The following is a 20,884-nucleotide window of genomic DNA, read 5'->3' as shown; positions in this document are numbered from 1 at the left end:
CTACTGGGAGGAAAAAGAGCATCTTCCTCTTTCCTGTCTCTTCTACTGTTGAGCTCCTGACATTGGCCTGCCTGCCAATGCTCCCTACTTTCCCTGGCCCTTTTTCTTCCCTGGCTGTGGTTAAACAGGTGCCCAAGAGCTCTCCATGCTTTGATGAATGAGCCACTGCCTGCTGGTGAGAGACAAACGTCTCAGAACTTCCCGCTGCTTTTACGAGCGCCAAGCTCACCAGCAAGCCCATCGACAGGCAAGAGCAGAGCAACTAAACAGCAAGCTCCCCACTGCTGCAACCACTAATGAGCCACTTACTTGGCATGAGCCCTCCCACTGGCGATGGCACAGCACCTCTCTGCCAGCTCCCAGCTACCAGGCCCTGGGAACGGGAAAGCCATGTAGTGGGAAGAGTCCAGCACTGCACACACAGGGCATTCAGTGGTGAAACCTGGTATTTTTAAGTCACTGATACAGGGACCTGAAGGGAATGGATTTTTAAATTTTTTTTTATCCTTCTTGCTCCATCAGGAAATAATTCTCATGAGCTTTTTGTGTCTGAGGAACAAAAAACAAAACTGCTTTCATCTTTGTGTACCAGGTCTGCCCACAGAGCTGCAGCAGTGTGCATGGCATCCATTTTGTGCCTCAGGACCTCCTGAGCTCACTGACATTGCATCAGGTCACTTCATGGCCACCAGTGGTATCGCACATCTCAGCTATTTACCTTTCTCCTTGCAAGCCAGATTTCACAGTAATAGGTTGTTAATGTCTTTGGAGTTGCTGGTCCCTGTGTGTGGGAGGCAGCTTGTTCTTTCAAGCTGCTGTTGCCTGGAGAAAGATGTGAAGGTGAAGTTTAAAGAACTAACTCCAAATGACCTTGCAAAATTACACAGTCCTGCAAGGACAAGATACAAGTCTGGCACCCCTGGCCTGCTGTTTTGCATAAAATTTGTGTTTTAGCAAAATATTATGGTCCAAATTAAATCAAGGGGAAAACACATGCCAGCTCCCTCAATGCATTTTTGAACAGTATTGCAATGAGACCCCACAAAATTCATTGGAGTTACACCCTTTTTCATCTCTGAGATCCATGAAGCCTGGACCTGCTTTTACTGCTAAAGGCTGTCAAGCTGCAGCCCTTTTCTCCAGTGTTGGTTTTGGCTTACTATATCTACATTAGTTCCTGCTACAGAGTTCCATGACATTAGGTGGTTTTCTCAAGCAATGAGTGATGAAGACACTTACAGAGAGCTTTATAGCCCTTCAGTTGACAATTTTCTGGGTTGAATGTGCATCTCCCTCATAGCAAAGGTCCCTGCAACCACAGATGGTGTTTTACATATAGCAGTAAAATGACATAGCTGAGCTGCAGCGTATGTGCCTCTGTTGTCTCTCTGTATCCCATGCAAGTCCACTGGGTCTCCAGCTAGCTCCCATTTTGCATACACCAGCTTAACATTCAGCAGAAGCAGGTAGGATGCTGGCCTCTTATTTTTCCTTCAACCAGTGAAAAAGGTTGCAGCATTAAAGTGGAGGAAAAGAAAATGACCAGGTCCTTGCTCATGAACATCATATTTCTCTCCACTACAAAGCCACAGCTTTGCAATGTTATAAAATCACTGTTATCTCTTTCCCAGTCCCCCCTCAAAATAAATTGGCAGTGCTCACTTTCATGGCTTTCCATTTACGAGAATCCTGCAGGTTCTTTGGTGTTTTAAGCTTGTGAAATATTTCCCACCTGATTCATTGAGGATTATTATTAAAGTGAATTTAACACCGACTAAAGCTCCTGAGTTGTCAGTCCTGGGAATGTGATGTTCTTTTCAGCTACAAACTATTACAGCAGGGACAGGGGAAGATTGTTTCCCAGAGATGCTCATCAACAAGCTTAGTCTGACCTCAGCTAGGAGGAAGGGCAGAAGGCTATTTCCCACTCAGGCACTATCTCCTCCACCAGCCTTTTCTGCTGTGAGACCATGCTGTGATGGAGAGAACTCACTTTCTGTCTTCTTTGCCCTGCAGCCTTCTGGGGAAGGTGCTTCCTCAGCGGGAGGTGGCTGGGGAGCAGTGCTGTAGAGGAGATCTGTGGCCTTGTCTGACCCTAAACACTGATCCAAGAGGTTCTGGAAGATACCATCAGAGAATGATCCCCCACAGGCAGTCACAGCAGAAGAGCAGAGAGATGGATGAGATCAAGATAAGAAACATGTTAGCCTGGCTTAATCTCTAATAAAAATTATCTCAGCTTATGCATAGCTGGAAAATACACCAGAAATGTTCTGGGGAGATGTGAACAAGTTCACCAGTCTCTTGTCTTTCTTCCAAACATCCAGGCTGCCCTGATACCCATCCAAAAGAAATTACATTTCCTTCTTGATAGAAAGCAAGCCATGAAATCCCTTGTGGACCAGCTCAGGGATCAATGTGCCCAAAAAGACCCACAGTTCAGGCTCCTGGATGTTCTGACAGTGCCTTTGTGAAGCTACAGCAAAGAATACACTCAGTGAATCCTCATCATGCCTTGACAAGCCTCCATTTCCACTAAAGTCCCCAGAGATGAAGCACTACTGAATTCCTCTCTTGTACAGGCAGGGAGAGAGGCAGTGTGTTTGCTGGCATGTCCAGCTTTCAAGCCTCTCCCATCCTCTCTCCTGTACTGACTCTGCCAGGGATGATGCTTGTTTCTGGGGAGCCTGTCTTACAGGCTTGTCATCTCTCTCTTACATGAAAACACACATCATTTTACTCCTACCTCCAGTTTCAAGGGTGAAAGTAGTAAGGGGTATAAACAACATGAATGCTTTTTTTATTTCATTGTATTTTCAGTTGACTGCACAGAATGTTTTAGTTCACACTAAAATATTTCTGAGGGAGAAGAAGAATTTTCCTACCCCTTTAATTTTGAATTCCCAAAAAGAATCAAGATGCAGCTGAGTTGATGCAATGACATCAGCTCTCCCTGCTGTCATCTCACGCTGTTTGGCAGGTTTTAATCTCAAACCTCCAGCTCCAGAGCCATGTGATGAGACTCAAAAAACACCGGAGAACACTGTGAGTGTCTCTTCCTTTTCACTGAGGAGAAAAAAAATTAAAATTATGAGCATGAGACCCTTTCCAGGCTCAGAAAAGATACAGGTACAAACTTCTGGACCTCTTCCCTTCTTCAGTAAAAAAAAAACAACAAAAATAAACCTACAAGAAAACCCAAACCAAAACAATAAAAACAAAACAAACTCAAACCCTCATGATTTTGGAGCCAATCTTGTGATTTCTAGAAGTATTTCACTCATGATTCCTGAATGCTTGAGGTTGACAACATTGACCCTACCCTGTGTTCTAAGAGCACATGCCAAGGAGACTTGCTATATCAGCTAACTTGTAAACACTGCAAACTGTCTGTATTTATGTTGAATAATCACTTTTGCAGGGCAAAGCCAAAAACAGAGCTCAAAAAAAAAAAAAGGGGGCCTGAAATCAATATACCCTTAGTTCTCTTGTCTCAGCAAAAGGAGTCTCAGGCAGCTTTTTAACCCTTTCACACTCTAAAGAGGAGAAACAACAGCCTTAACAAGCCAGTCTCTGCATTGTCACATTTAACATTATGTTCCTGATCTGATTGAAGATGTTGTGACAACAGCCTAAACCCATGTCCAAAATATATTTTAAAATATGAGACATGTATGGTAAAATATTAAGACCCACAGCAAGTGTAATGACATGGTTTGGTGCCTGGGCAGAGCCAGGATCCTTGCCTTGCAGGAAGCAAGAGATGTCACAGCCCACCCCTGGGTGCCCATGTCTTGTCTGATGCATCACTTCACTGGCACAACAGGCCCACCAGCATGTCCAAAAGTGCCGTCAAGCTCTCCCATGGGTCTGCTCACCTCTCTGTCCTCATCCTATTGCCTGTACTGTGAGCAAACACATCACTTCTCTCATCCTGTCGAGAAGGTTTGATGCTACAAATGAACCACAAAACCTCTACATCTGCATCACAGACTTGTTCCACCCCCCTGGATGCTTCCTAGTCCCCAGAAGATGCCAGAGCTTTGTGGTGCTCCAAGCTGAGGAAATTGGGCCAGGGTTGCCAGCTCAGCTCCCTCACCCTTAATATATGCAGGGAGTGCTACTGGTCCATATGATGTCAGCCCAGAATTAGCATCCTGATTAACAGCTGGCTTTCTGCCATTCTAATAAGCTCTAAATACCTCTCCTAGGAGATCCTAAAAGGAATTGGATTTTGGACAGGGTGGGAGAGGATATTTTGTATTCACAGGATCTTCTTCATACCCACAGGAAGTTCAGTAATTCTCAGTAATTGTCCTACACTGTTTTTAAAGCTCATTGTTTTCAAAAGGCATTTCATTGGCAGGTGCTCTTGCAGTTTCCATTCCCCATTCCTGACTCCCCCTTTCCCCCCTTGAATTATTGATCTTCAGCCAGAACAGGATTTGTCTTCATTATATGTGAGCTGCAATCACCACAGATATTAGTGTAAACTCCTGGCAGCAGATTGATTAGTTCCTTGCATACAGAAGCAGAGAGTCCCTCCCACAGCTTTATCAGGGATCCCCAGAGCCAATTGTTCTTTACAGGACACAAAAATGGGAATTAGATTTCAGTTAAATACATCAGAAATTAGATTAGATGTTATTACTTCAAAAAGCCAAGCTCGGAGGAGCTGTGCTCCTCAAAAGACTAAAAAAAATATGTATGGAAATATCAGCAGCATCACTCCTCATCTCAGTGACTTCCAAGTGGGAAAAACTTGAGTTTCTTTTCTCACCACTCATAAGCAATAGGTCCTAGGGCAATCCTTCTCAGCAGGGTGCAAAAATAAGCAATGATAGAATAAAAACTCTCTCACCCTTGGGAACTAGAACTGCAAAAGCAAGCCTGTGTTCCCCATAGTCCTGCAGTGTCCCTTCTGCTGGTCTTTGCTTGTAGCAAGCAAGGAGTTAGAGACCAAAAGCTAGTCAAGGAGAGTTGTTCTTCCACTGGGAACAGGCTTCCATTGCAGAATCACTGCACAAGCCACCAGATAAAACACAACACGTTTGCATCTACAGTTTTGCACATAAGAAACATCCTGGGGCATTACTGAAAGTTCCCAAGGACAAATACGACCTGGGATTCACAAGAAAATCAGTTGGCACCCACCTGCAGGCAACCAAATGCAGGAAGAGCTCAGCAACATCCCAGCAGCTGTGAGGAGAGCTGCTGCAAAGGGTGACTGAGCTGTCTTTTCCCCAAGGAAAAGTCTGAGAGATTTGAAATCCTCACCTATTGGTAGAAAACCTTACAAAATTTAATTCTATACTATAGCTCATCAACAGAGTCATTCTCCAACCTTAGCCAAAGCAAGCCCTCTCATCATCTTGTATCCTCATCGATGTTTTTCTTTTGGCTCAGAAAAGTTTAGTCTGGGCAATTCCTGACAATTCCAAATGTTGTTGCAAACGTCATTTTTCCCACCCACCACTCTGACCTCTTCATGCTTCTCTCTGTTACCATCCCTTAGCTACTTCCTATCTACCACCCCTAAAACAACTTGTTTCCATTTCAACCCTTCTGTTGACTGTCAGACTAAACTGAGATAAGGCGGCCTAATTACACTGGTTATTTTAGATAGATCTGATTCCAATGAATCACACTCCAGTTATAACAGAAAGCTGCAGGTTTATTTAAATAGAAATTAAGCTCTACAGTTAACGTTTCTATTACGAGGATTCTTGCAAACAACTTGGTAATAGGCTGTTAGCACTTTTATATTCATAGCCTCTTTGGCCTGGAAGAACAAGATGATTAACATATGTAAAAGCTCCAAATGATCAGCATCCTTGATGCTGATCCAAAGAACCTCCAAAGAGCCATTCCTCAGACATGTCCTTTTATAACCCAAACAATTTAATTTACATATTCATTTACATATGTCCCACAACACTTTAAAAGTTTCTTGTTTGATTGGTTCAATAGCAGTTCATTTATATTTATCTCACTTCCACATTTGTAACATCATTAGAGTCACAATGAGCTTAAAATACTGTAACAAAATCCTTGGTGTCAGAACAGCCCCACCTTAGAAATGTCTTATTAAAATTCCTCATCACCCAGTCTCAAAACATCTTCTAATCATATTCCAGTGCAAAACATTAGCAAATCACCAGGTTGTAGCTCACGTTATCCAATTACATGAAAACGAAGGACTTCAGCTCTGTCAAAGACAAATTATTCCTACTGCTGTTTGCAGCCAACTTGGCCTCCCATTCCTGGTCTCTTTATACCACCACAGCTACAGAGAAGGAGGTAGTAAAGACACGTTGCTCCAAGGGCAATTCCAAATGTGCCATTTTCCCTTGCCTCCCATGGGCCTTGTGGACTCCTACAAGGATGACCCCACAGCCCCAACATCTGCCAGATACTCACTGAGGATAAAGCATCCACCACTATGAGGTCCTGGTCTGCAGGCAGGGCTTCAACATGCTTCAAGATTAACCATAATCCTTCACTTCTTCAATTATCTGTCCCTAAAATAGTTACCATCTTTTGTCAGTCTTCCCTATTTATACAGCAAGCTCTCCAGAGTCATTTTATGTAGAAGTCAGCACAATGGAGCCCCAAATTCCCTCAGGAACAGAGATGATATTTCTTTCTTAATCATGATGATCAGCACCATCCCTGACCCTTTCACACCACATCCCAGTCTCACTGTCATAGGCAGCTGTTATTTTTGGAGCCATTTCACATGTCTAAGGTGGTTAAATGGCTTTCATCATTTTGGCAGTCAGAAAACTTGCTACCATACAAGGACAAAGTTTCCCAGGAACAGGAAAGCTACTCAGGAACCTTCTTATTTTCCAAAGGTAGGAGTGTCACTGACAAAGACATTCACAGGTTCTTTATGCAATGGGCTAGAATTAACAAAGGGGTGAGTCATTTTTCATTTGTGGAATTTTAATGACTATCATCAACAACATTTGCATTCATTATTCCTTCATGACATACCAAAGAGCTGGGAAAATTTTTGCACTTAGAAAACTACATCACTGCAATACTAGTTATGTCAAGGCCTTAATATTTATTTGAATTATTCTTGGCATGTTTTTTCTTCTCAGAGCACTATGGAGCATAAAATTACTGAAGTAAATATGTATCTCCACATGCATGTTTCTATAAAATAGTGTAAATATACCACAGAAATTATCATCTCTACAACATAAATATTTTTCCATTGAAGGATCATACTATTTCATGAGTAGAATTTTCTTTCATTTTCAGTTGAGGAACAGTGGGGCTTGTGAATCTATGTCAGAATGAACATCTACAGACAGGGTTTTCAAAAGGAATAAAGGATATGGATTATGTTTTTTTCATGGAGGATTTGGTCTATCTCTGTTAAGAACTGAAATTTCAGGGTCACAGATACCTCGAATCAAACACTTTCAATATATCTCCAACTACAAACACAAAGTGCAAGATAGGCTCTGTCACAAGCCACTGAAGCCACAGCCTGGCAATCAGCTGAACACCAGAGGCAACAGCACCAAGAGGTTTCCCCGACATTTTCAACAACCCCAGTTTAGAGTAATAGTTCAGTTCGGGCAGCCAGTTTGGTTGCTGGTTTCCCTGGTGAGAACGATGACAAATGAGTCAGTTCATGCCAAGCAAGACAACAGCTTTTCTGATTTAGATTTTCCATCAAGAAGAAGAGCTCAGAGAGCTGTAAGTTGTGCCAGTTAAGTCAACAACAGACTCCAGAGTGTTCTGATTTTTTATTATTTGATAAAATAGAGAAACCTTATCCAACACCTACCCAGCAGTAGGTTAAACCCTCTTCACAGAAATTAAACACTCATGCTCTCCTGTCTGTAAAGGAAGACAAGCACAGGCCCCTAACACTGGTGCACATTCAACCAGCCAGCAACTACTTAAAAAAAACCCACAACAAAACACAAAATCCAAACAAAACAAAAAAAATAAAAAAATAAGGATCTTCCCACAAGCTTGCCAAGAATGAACAGATACAGACAAGAGTGGTATTATCTGGGCAGGGAGAGGGTCAGCAGATAGGAGACCCCTCACTAACAGGATGCAGTGTGGCACATATCAGGTTACACATGGAGAGCAGCAGAGCTCTGACCTGCCCAGGCACCTACACCAGCACCACAAGGTGTCTCAAGCAGCCCTGGGCATCGCCAGAGAATAGATACTTCTTTTTTTTTCCAGCTCTATGAGCTGAATGCAAGCTCTGAGCATCAGCTCACACTCTCCTAAAGACTGGCATGAAGTAAAACTTGTCGTCTCATGTAGCTTTACAGGCAGCTGTGACAGAAAGGGCTGTGGTGAAGCTGGTCCCCCAGCTGAGCCTGACCAGAAGGCTGCACTGCCACTCCTCAAATCTCAGCGGTCCTCAGAGGCAAGGAGCACAAAACTGGGACCAGTAGCTACATTTACCTCTGTACCTTAAAGGGAACCTTGATGGATTGGTTTATTTATTTCCATAGCTCATGGTAGGAAAGCATGAACATTTACTGATTGAAAGCTTATTTTTTCTATGCTTTCAATTCTAGCTGTGGTAGAGCTTTTCTTTTGTGTTGGAATATGCCTCACAGTGCAGATTTTCAGCATAATAAACCTAAACTATAGAACTGACCTGTCACAGATCATTGCAAACCTGGCCAAGATTTTAAACCCATCACAAAACAGTAAAATACTCCATATTTTATCTTTTATCCTTTTAAGCACAAATATAATTTATTTAATTCCCTGATAGGACAGTGGGCACCAGCATCAGTTACAGAGCAGAGGTACCATTTAAAACAGTTGCAGGAATCTCTAGTCCCTAGGCCAGAACTGGCTGTGTTTTACATTATATTTACCCTTCTTGAATTTCTTCTTATGAGGGTCTGTGTTTTGTTGACATTCCCCTACTAATTAGAGAGACATTTTATGGTTACCAAAGAGACATTCCCTGCCTTTAAGTCCCAGACCTACAAATTCCTTTCTTTCTCATCTTCATTTGATCAACAGGTAAAGAAATGACAAATTGGTCATTTACAATTCTCTAGATGAAACCTGCATCTCTGTGTGTCTCTAATGAAGCTACTCTAATGTGTCATGAATTTCTGATGCTATCTTTTGGAAACACTTGCAGTGCAAAGCTTCATGAAACAATGTACCTACAAAGATATATTTTTTAGTCTACCTCCTCATATGGGGCTCACACACACATGTGCAAAAGCACTTAACAGTAGTTATCTCCACTCTATTGAAAAAAGAACTTTCCAATTTTCAGTTATGTTAATACAAAACCTAATGTCCTGTGGAAGCTGATGTGAGTCGTGCATGCATGAATTATTATCGATTTCCTTGCAAAGACTTATCTCTGGACTACAAATAGTCTCAACATAAAAGTTAAGGTGAAATACGCTCTAAACTGTGTCACACAAAAGGAAACTATTTCCACTCTTCTGCAGGTAAACTGGCAGATACTTCTATGATATCCAGCTAATCCTTTCTGGATGAGCATTAGATTTTTCTTGGCACAGCATCTTCTACTTGTAGTTCAAATGAACTATCAATGCATAGGATAAAGTGGAAATTGCACGAGTCAGGCTAAACCATTATATCTACTGGGGAGAGTGGGGAGCCACACACTGCACCCAGGCTCTGCCTGGGGCAATCAGAGAGCTCTCCTGCTGGAGATACTGTCCTATGAGCTGCCTTCCAGGATGGCAGTGTTTCGGTGGTGACTCAGAGTTTAAGCTTGTCAGAAAATAATTATTCCGCCTACCCAGGGAAAACATTGATCTTTACATGAAAACCTCTAAACTGTACACTTTTGCACATCATGTACACCAAACCATAGATTAATAAATGATGCTACAGTGCTTCACAGGCATTTCTACACTGCTTTCATTGTGTTTTCAGTCTCCTGTGTGAGGTATGCTCAGTGGGTGGACTATATTTCCCCCAGCACACTGTAATTTCATTTCTTGGCAGTTTTCCATCGTTCATCATTGGAATTCCCAGCTGAAGCACACCAAGAGTTTTGCGTCCAAGTGAGGACTCATACCAAAGAAGACACAGATACATGAAAGGAGAGAACAGCAATGCATTGGTTGAGGGGGAAGGATCAGTGCATTGTAATTTGAGGATACAAATTTTGCCTACTTTTTCTTGTCTGCAACTCTAGTCTAGAAAGTCACCTTCTCTTCCTTCCCTGCTGCCCCACCAGGAAAGCTGCAGTCAGAGAGAAGGGCTTTTGTCTCAGCATGTGAATATTGAGAGAGAACTTCTATTTCCACTGGTTTTACCCTGGATAGAAAAATCTGTTTCTCAACTAGCTGACCAGGAAGATGCTGAGAAACCAGCCGTGCTAGAGACAGCAGGGAGGAGCATGTAGGTTCTGATTTTGTGTTCAGAGCAAGTCTGCCAATTTACTGAAAATTACTAACCATTTGCACTGTTGTAAATTAAATTAAATCAAAAGCAGACTTGGAGTTAATACATGGGCTGTACTGATCCCACATAGCTGCCTGTGTTTTGTTTTTTCCTCCCATATCACAAAGACAAGTAACTGCACAGGATCCCCAAACACACTATCTTCTTTTCTCTACAAGGGAAATGAATTCATCCTGATCACTCTAGTAAACACTAAACCCACTAAGGCACATATTTAATCAAATAATTAGGAGAGGTGCAGGGGAAATGTGTGCTGAAAAGATAATGTTGCATTTTAAAGGATTCATTATTAGTTATTATATTTTACGTAGAATGTAATTTTCTTTACTAGTTAAAGAAAAGGTGAAGGAAGAAAAGCAAAGTCCTACAAACTAAATGCTTCAGCTCCATCTAAATTATAGACTGCTAAGAACATGCCTGAAATTGGAGGTGCCACCTTTCAAAGCAGCACTGCCATTATGTTACTTACATGGCACTATCTGATTTTTCTCTTTTCAAAGTCATTCTCTACATTCAAGCACTTGAGCAAAAAGATATATGAGCATTCTGGCAGTGCACTTGTATCCTGTAACCCAAAGAACCAGCATCCCCAGCCTGTTTGCAGAGCATGTCAAACCCACAGGTGCACACAATAAAATTAGAGCCCAGGAGACAAAAGTGTACATTACCAGCCCACCAGGGAAGGCACCTGAATATTAAGTGCTTGGCACCAAAGAAAGATGGTAAGAATGAAGTGGAAGCATATGAAGCTCAGCAAAAAGGAGGGAGATACAAAAAAGGAGGGTGTAAAATGCTGATTCTCACCCTCATGTCAGTATCTTGTAGTAGCTTTGATTTAACATGATGTAAATTACAGGACAATCCAGCCCACAAAACCTCCTAAAATCTCTTCCTGTGCTTCACAAACTGCAGTTCTCCCTCAGCGGAAGAGTATTTTAAAGCCAGAAGACTGCCAAACAGTTAAAAACCACCTTTTGAAAAGTGTCTGCTGCTGGTTCTGCTGTTAGTATTGAGATTTCCTGTCAGCATTTACAGAAATTCTTTGGGAGTCTGACAGGATTAAGGGGATTAATACATTAAAGCATTATTACAGCTTTCACAGGGGATTTTCAAAGACTTTACACTGTGATCTATTTGTCCTGTTACATAAAATGAGCATTAATAGGCCAATTGAAAAGAATCACTGCAATCAATAACCTTATTTTTTGTAAACATATTCTACTATCAGAATGAGGAGCTGAGGTCACCTGCCCTCCTACAGAGTGTAACTTAAATTAAGCTGCATAAATGTATTTTTGGTGTATGCCAAAGGTTGGTCTGGGTGTTACAACCTACTCCTGACAGGGAGAGATTTGTTAACAGTGAATCACCACCCCAACTTCTCAAGCCCTATAGTGTCCTGGTTAGCTCAGCACCTGGGCTGCACACCACCTGCTATTCAGACATCCATGTTGCAACTGTATTGCCAAATGGCTCCACGTGGAGGACAGACTTTTTACTTGAATTAAATGTTTATGAGTAGACAGGTGGTTTCTGAGGTACTGATGCTCTCCTACTAGAGAAGATTACGGTGGTTTTTGTGCCCCAGCTCTCCTCTCCACCAGCCTAGCATGGCAGTCTCCTTACATGACTAGTTCAAAGAGAGGTAACCCTGATGCCTCCATCCTCCAACAACTCAACTCACTCCTTATTTACTTCAAGATTATAAGCAGCTGTTGGTCTTACTGATTTTCCAGGCTCCTCTCCCATGGGCAGGGCCTGCCCTCCCTCACAGCTCTGCACTCTCACCCTCCTTTGCATTTCTCTAGAAACAGTTTCACACCATCCCTTAGCTAAAACTGCAGTGTTCTGTGCAGAAAACTTCCCTTCAAAAACGTTCACAGGAAAAAGGGCATAACCTCTCCCCTCTCAGTCTCTGACTGTTTCAAGTAGGTCTCTAAAATATTTAGGCCTAGCGAGAAAGCTGCTCATCTACCCAGCACAAATCAGCACAGGTGAGGGTCGGGCAGCGTTTTCCTCACAGGTGCCTTCTAAAATGGAAAGGCCCTCAGTAACTATGGGCTTTGCTGGAGAGAGGGGCTTTTGAAGCAATATAGAGGGCAGAGTCCTTCCTTGGCCATGCCCTGGGCTTTCAGACAAGATCCTGCTGCCCCTCCTGAGCTGCAGCTGGGGCTCGTTGCACCCTCTGCTGCAGGTGGCCCTGCCGCCCCTCGGAGCTCACAGGCTACGAAATGGTTTCCACTGCCCAGAACCTTCTCTGGGAAGGGTTCCCTTGGGAGCAGCTTTTTGGGGGAATTCCCCCTCTTTGGGCTTGGCTACCACACAATGGAGCTTCTGGGAACTGCTCGCCCCTGTGGTGAGGGAATGCTGCTTCTGGATGGAGCCTTTGGCCTCTGGGTGAGTGAGTTCATCTTCTGGGTATGACCCTCAAGTGGGAGGTTTTTCGCTTTTGTGCACATTTTAGGTCATCTTTCCTAGCAAGATTATTTGCAAAACTGAGGAATTCTTAAGTTGTCTGGCATTATGTTCCAGCCTGACATGCAAATGTGTTGTTTAACTTGGTCTGTTGGAGTGCTGGGTGATTTTCCGGTTGGAATAAACCTCCATTTTGAGTAAGTGCCCTGTTTGTTTTGTGGGTGCCTCTGCCTGGCTTCTGGGCTTGTGTTTTGATTTAGTTTGTCAGTGTTTGAGTGACTGCTCTGTCTGCCTTGTGGGTGAAATAGTGAACTAAGATAGCTATTTGGTGTCTAATTTCCCTGGCTGTTCTGAAAATCCAGGTACTACGAAATACCTCAAAGGGTGAGCTCACCTCACACCCATTATCTTCTCGAAGTGGTTGCTGGGCCATTGGGTCTAGTCTCAATTAAGAACTATTAATGAGCTACTTGTATCAGTGAGATGTATGTTATTGTAGAAGTGAGACTGTCAGTTTTTAGTTGCTGTGAAGTGCAAGGTTGGCTGTGCGGAAAAAGGTTTCACACTGAGCTTTCAGCATTGCTATGGCAGGCAGAAAAGAGTATGTTATCTTACAATAGGTTAAAAACTTGTTAAGGAGCTACTAAAGCATTGACACAGTCGGTAATCTGGTGGGGTGAGGGTTAAAACTAATTTGAACTTCTGTTGGGAATCAAACATATCCATGTAGGGAGAAACTTCAGTTGGAAAAGAATATCAGGCAGGATTTGAGAGAAATAAAAATTTAATCTTGACTATCCAAATCAGTATCCTTTCTCCTGATGGCATTCTGAGAATACAGGCTCTGCAGAAGAGCGGGAGACACAGGCACACGATTAAATAGGTACTGCAAATGGTTTGCCAAGCCTTTTGGATCTGATCTAAGCATAGGTAAATAGAGAAATGTTTTTATTGCTCTCTTCCTTTCTTCATGATGCTGCAACTGTGGCTTCCAAAGTCTCTGGACTGCAGATGTGGCAGGTTGGGTGTGTGGTAAGAGGTATGTGCTGCAGGGGAGGCTCTAGCTGGGACTGCTCCTTGGCTGGGGGAATTCTTTACTGCTAAATGCTTCTACTTTACTTCTAGCCACAGTGCTCTCCTTTTAGTTTTGTGACTCTGGAGAAACTATTGCATTTTTACAGGATTCAATAGAAATAGCAGTTTGCATAAGCCAGAGAACCTTTTCCAAGTCAGAGAGGTAAACAGAAGCTTTGCAAAATTCCTCAACTTTTCTTCCCCACCCTTCATCCAGTAAACCCAAGTTATTTGCAGTATCTGGCATAAGCAAATGGTTAAAAAAGCGAGTCTATCAAGTGGTTGCTGCTATTCCTCTCTGTACTGAGATCTCCTGTCAACCCCTTCACAGAAATACTTGGGTAGTTTGACAGGATTAGGAGGATTAATATATTAATGCATTATTACAGCTTTTATAGGAGATTTTCAAAGACTTTAAGAGTGAGATCCATTTGTCCTGTTACATAAAACGTACAGTAATTGTCTTAATTGCTCCATTGTGACTAGGTACTGCTGCTCAAATAGTACTGCATGTCTAATTGTGCCAATTGTTCCAGGGTCTTGCAGCAGCACAAAACAAGGGGAGCCAAACACAGGATTGCTCTCCAAAGATTTCTCTCACCACAACCCAAATTCTCTGTTGTCACTCTAATCTGGACACAGGGAACAAAACTGATTCTGTAATCCTAAAAAATCCTCTCCTGCATACAAAGCTAATACTGTACAATGGTAGTCATGAGCACAGGCTTGCTTTCTGCCAGCCATGAAGTAGACATGAGTGCAGATTTCAGGGGAGCAAGATATTAAGCAAAGTAAAAAAAAATCACTGCTGAAAGGAGTTGTCCTTTTCCCCTTGTGTTGTTTTCATAGAAGAACCACTAATTACCCCAAAGGTCTTGCTCAACTGGCATGCAAAAAAATGACAAAAAACTGGACAAGATGTGTTCTGTGCTGCTCATGCACACACCCAAGGACTTGTCAGTGCTGAGAGTCCTTCACTGGAGGCACAGCCTGGTGTTAATTGGTCATAACTTTATACTGTTGATAAGATCCATTTCTCCCATGGTGACACACTAAAAAACAATGGATCCATGTCCTTTATGCCCTGCAAAGAAACATGCAAAAGTGTTATTGGAGATCCAGCTGTGTGGACTGTGATGGCCAGGAAGGGCAGCCTAAGTTACTGGGGGAAACAACTGGTGGATGAGTATCCAAGAGCAGCTGGACTGTCACCTATTCAGTCTAACTTTCTGCTTCTGACAAAAACTGCCAGCATGTGCTTCCAAGAAAAAATGTGAGAATAATTAAAAGAAAAACGAGTGAGAACCTGCATTTCAGGAGACTCTTCTCAGCTGTCAAGTAGCTTAAACAATGAGAGAGAAGAGCTGGTATCATTTCAAAAGCTTTTGCTGTGTTTCCTGGTATGTTGTGTTATTCAGACCCTGTCCTGTACCCCTGGCAGATCCTGGCTGCAGTGACAGAGTTTCCTTGGCTGGTCACTTTGGGGGCTATAGGCCAGCCCACAGGTACCACAACAGTCTGGGTCTTGGAGGGCACTTGGGCTGTCTGAATTGGATCAAAATGCTTTCTCATGTGAAGTGACACATTTATATCTTCATAGCTTTTCTCATCTCCAGAGAACCAAACTTTTATTATAACAGTGAAGTGTTTATAAAGCATCCTTTGAAAGGGTAGAGCACCTTGTTTCTCTGAGATTTCAAAGCAGATAGAAAAACAGACAAACTTTATGACATGGTCATGATAATCTAGCTTGAGTTTTCTTATTCTAGTTACCTCTTGAGTTCTCTTTTATGCTTCATTTCACCTGACTAAAGAGTCAGCTGGATTTTCAGAATGTGTTCCACAGAAATCCAAATAAAAATGCCCATGGGGATAGTAAAAGAATAGGAAAAAAAATTGAGGTCTGATATTTTGGAAGAAGAATTTATCAGTAGGGTAATAAAAGAGACTTAGAGTCTAAAGAATTCTGGACTAATCTGCTGAGATTCTTTGTCTGACTGTGACATCCCCTTCCATAAAGAGAGCAGGTTCTCATTTCAAAAGCACACAAGATCTCTGCACAGGCAATTGATGCTATCCTTGTGAAAGCCTTTCTGCAGTTAGGGAACAAACAGCAGCACACTGATTTCTTTCCCCCCAGTTTTGCTGCATTGGAAACTGTATTTCTTGGTGTGCCTTCTATGTCCAGATTATTCCTCAAGTTGTCATTCATTCTGTAGGGTACACTGAAGCCACTCAGACAACATCTCCCCATTTGAACTCTCTTGGATTGCTTTGGTCTTTGGACAGCATGGATAATATGTGCTGCAAACACAAGCCTTTATTTCTTACCATTTTCTTTAACTTTTTGTATGCAAGCAGGTCAGGAGAGGGGAGTATTCATTTTCTTTTTTGTCCACAGGAGCCATGCTCACCAGTCCTCTCCACCATCTATTTAAATGTCTGCACCTGCTTTAAGCTGACAGAACCCAGCTGTGATAATGAGTTTACCCCCCATGTGTGACTTTGTTAGCACTCCACTCTGTAAAGAAAGGAGATGGAGTTGCCCAAAAGTTGACTGGGGAGAGACTTGAGGCTAAGGTTTAAATATCTGTCACTAGATCATAGAAATAGGGAGGAAATGTATGTATTGATGGTCTGTTTGCTTTTCTTCTCATTGTGGCTTTAAAAATGCTAATTTGTAGGTTTCAAGCCTGTTAATAAGCTGTCAGATAGAGATGAAAAATGATATAAAGTGCAGTAATTGAAAAAAGGGAGAAGAAAAGCACAGAAATTAAAGAGAAATCTTTGTCCTAATTTGATTTGTGACTTCATTGTAACAGAAAAAAGCATGTATAGATATTAACAATTCATTTACATAACCAACTCCAATCAAGCAATTCAGATAAATGTGCATTCACTTCTGGAAAGGTGGGAGGATTCATTTTAACCTATTAGCACCCTTTCTTTCAGATAGTTTCTTGTGTAATTCCTTCCATTACCAGATAAAGTTGTTTATTGGTGAAGCAAACAACTTTTTGGTTGGCAGGTCATTTAACTTTCAAAGTTTCAAGGTTCAATCAAGGCATTGGTCTTGGTCTAGATACACACACACACAAAAAAAAAAAAGGAAGCTCTTGGAAACCAGAAGGAAAAAGATGGTGAAGAAGCAATATTGCCTGAAGTCTCCATTTGAGAGCTGGGAAACTGAGGCACAGATAAACTGCCTTGCATGAACTTCAGGGAAAATTCTGGGGAAAGAAAAAGATTTTCTGGTCTCATACTGCCTGAGGGGTCTCTACTGCCTCTTCCTATTTCTCTTGCATCCTTCATCCTTGTATCTAGGCACCATTGTCAAGATTTCCAGTGAAACCTGCCAACATTTAAAACCTTTCATACCATTTACCACACAAAGTACAAGGCATTTTTCTTGCCTGTCACACGCAAAGAAGCAGAGGCAGAAAAAATGACTTGTCTGAAGTAAAAAACACAACAACCCTTGAGGCACAGTAAGCCATGAGGTCTGGCTGATCCAAAAATCCCCTGTTTATGCTCAACTTGCCCACAGCACTGTGTCCTGCAGGTTGCTCATTGCTCATGTTGACCCTGGTCATAATTAAATTAGAATAGTTTCATAGTTCTCTACTGAGTAATGAAACAAAAGGAAGGTGAGGTTTCCAGATCTTCCATTTACTGTTATAGGTAAGGTTGGCTTTGTCTACATACGTTACTCAAGTCTAATTAGAACTGTAAAGGATTTTCATGACTTTGTAGTTTTCCCTGCTCAAAAGTAAATCCGTCCTTAATACCATGGAGAACACTTTCTGAGAAAGGCAGTGAGAAGAGAGAATTAAAGGAAAGCCTGAGTGAAGATATGGGAAAGGATGCCAGGTACAATCACTGAAGCAAATAAAGTGAATTGGTTTGAGGGACAGCTAACCATTCTGCTGAGAAAAGGAGTAGAGGACAGAATGGCAGAGCAGGGAGATCTGCATGATATAAAGCTAACAGAGACAGCACTAGAGGGTTCAGCACCACAGGTTTTGTTCTCATTTACATGTGTATGAGACCTGGGTGACCAAACTGACATGAGAGTTACTTGTACATTATTTTTCTGCATAGCAAAGAGCAGAATTTGGCTTCCTTTTTGTTGTAAAGTCTTCCATCTGTCAAAAAAGGTGTATTTTTTCCTCTTCTGCTAGCTGTAGACTGAATGATGGGTTGATTGAAGACTTAAGCCACAGAAAATAAATTTTCCAAAGCCACTTGCTTCCTATTCAGTTATACACAGTGTTTTATAGCCTATCCAGGATTGGTGCTTGGGCATTTATTCTGTTTCATAGTGGGCAGACACCTCCACAGACAAACCAGTAGAACAGTCAGTAGGGAGAGGACAGCACTTGAGGTACAGTCACTGACATCTTGTTGCTGTGATCCTGCATATCAAGAAGCAGTGATACCAGCAAGACTAACTTTGCATCCCACAGTTACCACTGCCCTTGATAAAGACTTATTGAAGTTATAGTGTCTTTCCATGACCAAGTTAGTAGTTATGGTATGTAACTTTGCCATTTGGAGTTCATTCTTCAGAGAAGAGATCTGCATTTGCACACAGGTCTGTCATTTGAAAATGCCATGAGATACCTTTTGTGGCTATAGGTCTGTAGTTTGGGGTCATTATGGGAAACAGAATGGAATTTCATCATGGTGAATTGAGCCAGTCATGGCCTGGTTTTGTGCTTTGGAAAAACCTCAGGCACTGGTAAAATCTTGATCAGTTATTGATTAAATGGAGCATGTCAGATGCTACGAGTGCGGGTCTGGCTTTTCAAGGCACTAGCAACTATAAAATGCTCCTGCTTTGGAGTTCAGTTTGGAACATTTATAACAAGAGAATATCCTAGCTGTAGTTAGTGGCTTAACTTTAACCTTTCAGCTAAGCTTGGGCCTTTGCAGATTTTTTTAAAAGCTTTAGATAATTTAAAGCTTTTCAGTGAACGAGTATGTGTGGTGTTGAACAAAGCATAGACAAGAGATATGTCAGTGTTTTGACAAGCTGCAAAGAGCACAGGATGCACCTGCAGGCATGTGGCCCCAAGGAGGCATCACCTACCCCTGTCTGAGGGGAGACCACCCTGCCCTGGGGAAGCTGTTTTAGCCAGCAAGGCCCGTGCTGTGGGGCAGGGATGTCCAAGACCTAATTTCCATGTGACAGCTTCCTAGGAAATGTACAGCTTCATGTTGAACCAGATCCAGAAATGTAATAAATAAAACATTAAAAAAAACCACAGCAGTCTCTTTGAGCCAGCTGAAATACTCTGGTTTCAAAACAGCAAATCAAGCTGTTGCAGTTCCCTTATTACAAAAACCCAATAAGGTTAAAATTTTCACATGGAAATTTCTTATTTTGCAGAAGCTGCATTTTTCTATTACAGTAAAAATCAAAACCCAAACCTTTCTAAAATAAAATTTTAGGAAGTTGATAACTTCATTAACATGGATGAACTAGTATAGCTATATAGCAACTTCTGCTAGAAGATATAAATAAATCTATACAGATATAAATATCTGTGCCCCAGACCTGAAGGGCAGCCACAGCTCACAGTGAGAACTTTTCACCTGCCACTGGACAACAGCTATGCCTGGGGTAAAAGAGGCAGCTCTCCACACAGGACTGCAAAAGCAGCAGTGCCTGGTGCTGGTGAGCATTTTGGTTTCCCCAGACAACAACCAGAGAGATCCCTGTGTAGGCTCTTGCCTCATCAGTGCTCTGCTGCCTGGGAGCTCTCCAAAACGTATTTTCACTCTCTCTTTAATATGGCTCAGTGAATGGCTTCATTACACTCCTCCAGATGTCTTCTGACCATCTCCATCCCATGAGGACTCCAGCTCTGGGAGATCATTTTTTTTGCCTAAAAATGCACACAATTTATAACTCTGCCTGCTGTAGCCAGCCAAGTGACTTTTTGCTAGACCCTTTGTCTGGCTACCCAAGCTTTCTTGCATATACCTAGGTACAGATTTTTTTTGTCCTCTCAGTTTTCTTATTCACTGAGCCACTGATAATTATTGAGCTGGGAATCATAAAAGACAGACCAGTTAATACAACAAAGGAAAACAAATAAAAATACAACCTGTGCCTCAGAGGTTGTGCACAAGCTTGGCTTTCTTGGAATATGTCTTTGTCTTTCATAGTGGCAAGAATAGTCCACCCACAAGTTTAAGGCTCTCTCAAGTCCTCCTGTTTGTGTGGACTCTTCCAATTAGTTTCCCTGCTTTTGCTGAGCCAGCTGAACTATTTCCTTAAAGCTAAACCAAAGGGCTGTGGTGCACAATCCTCTTGCAGCACACAGGACTGCATTCCAAAGAAACCTTGTCTAGAAGAGACACTGAGATGTTGCATTCTCTGTTTGAGGATCAGGTTAAGGTTGTGCTCTAGGAGACAGGCCTTGAAAGCTTCCTGCAGAACCAGACCTGACATGAACCAAGGACATACAGGCAAAAAGCGATCTTTTGAATAGCCAAGATTTAGGTGTCAGAGGTGGTTCAGAGATGGGACTCTGAATTAGAGGCCAATTTGCTTGTGATTCTCAGTTAAGGCTTTGACAAAACAGTATGAATCAGGTAGAGAAATCTGTGACCTCAACAATTCATGATGAGTAAATGTTACAAGACTGTTTCTCAAATTCCCACCCATTTTCCCCAAGTTTTGTGTAATGATAATGCCAATGTTTACAAACAGCACTGGGAGGTGTTTCTGAGTTCCTGAAATTTCCACAATTCCTAGGATTTCCTGTCTTCAACACGGTAGCTATTTTTCCCTGTTAGGTCTCACTTCTATCTCAGTGCAGTGATGGAAGCAAAACTGGCTCCAGCAGGAACACAGGGAGTGACTGTTCTGTAGGCGGTGGTGTTCAAAAGGGAAGACACCAATAGGACAGGGATGAAGCTCTTTCCC

Source organism: Chaetura pelagica, unplaced genomic scaffold (genome assembly GCF_000747805.2).
Source record: "Chaetura pelagica isolate M959 unplaced genomic scaffold, ChaPel_1.0 scaffold361, whole genome shotgun sequence".
Classification (NCBI taxonomy): domain Eukaryota; kingdom Metazoa; phylum Chordata; class Aves; order Apodiformes; family Apodidae; genus Chaetura; species Chaetura pelagica.
This window is presented reverse-complemented; position numbering follows the sequence as displayed.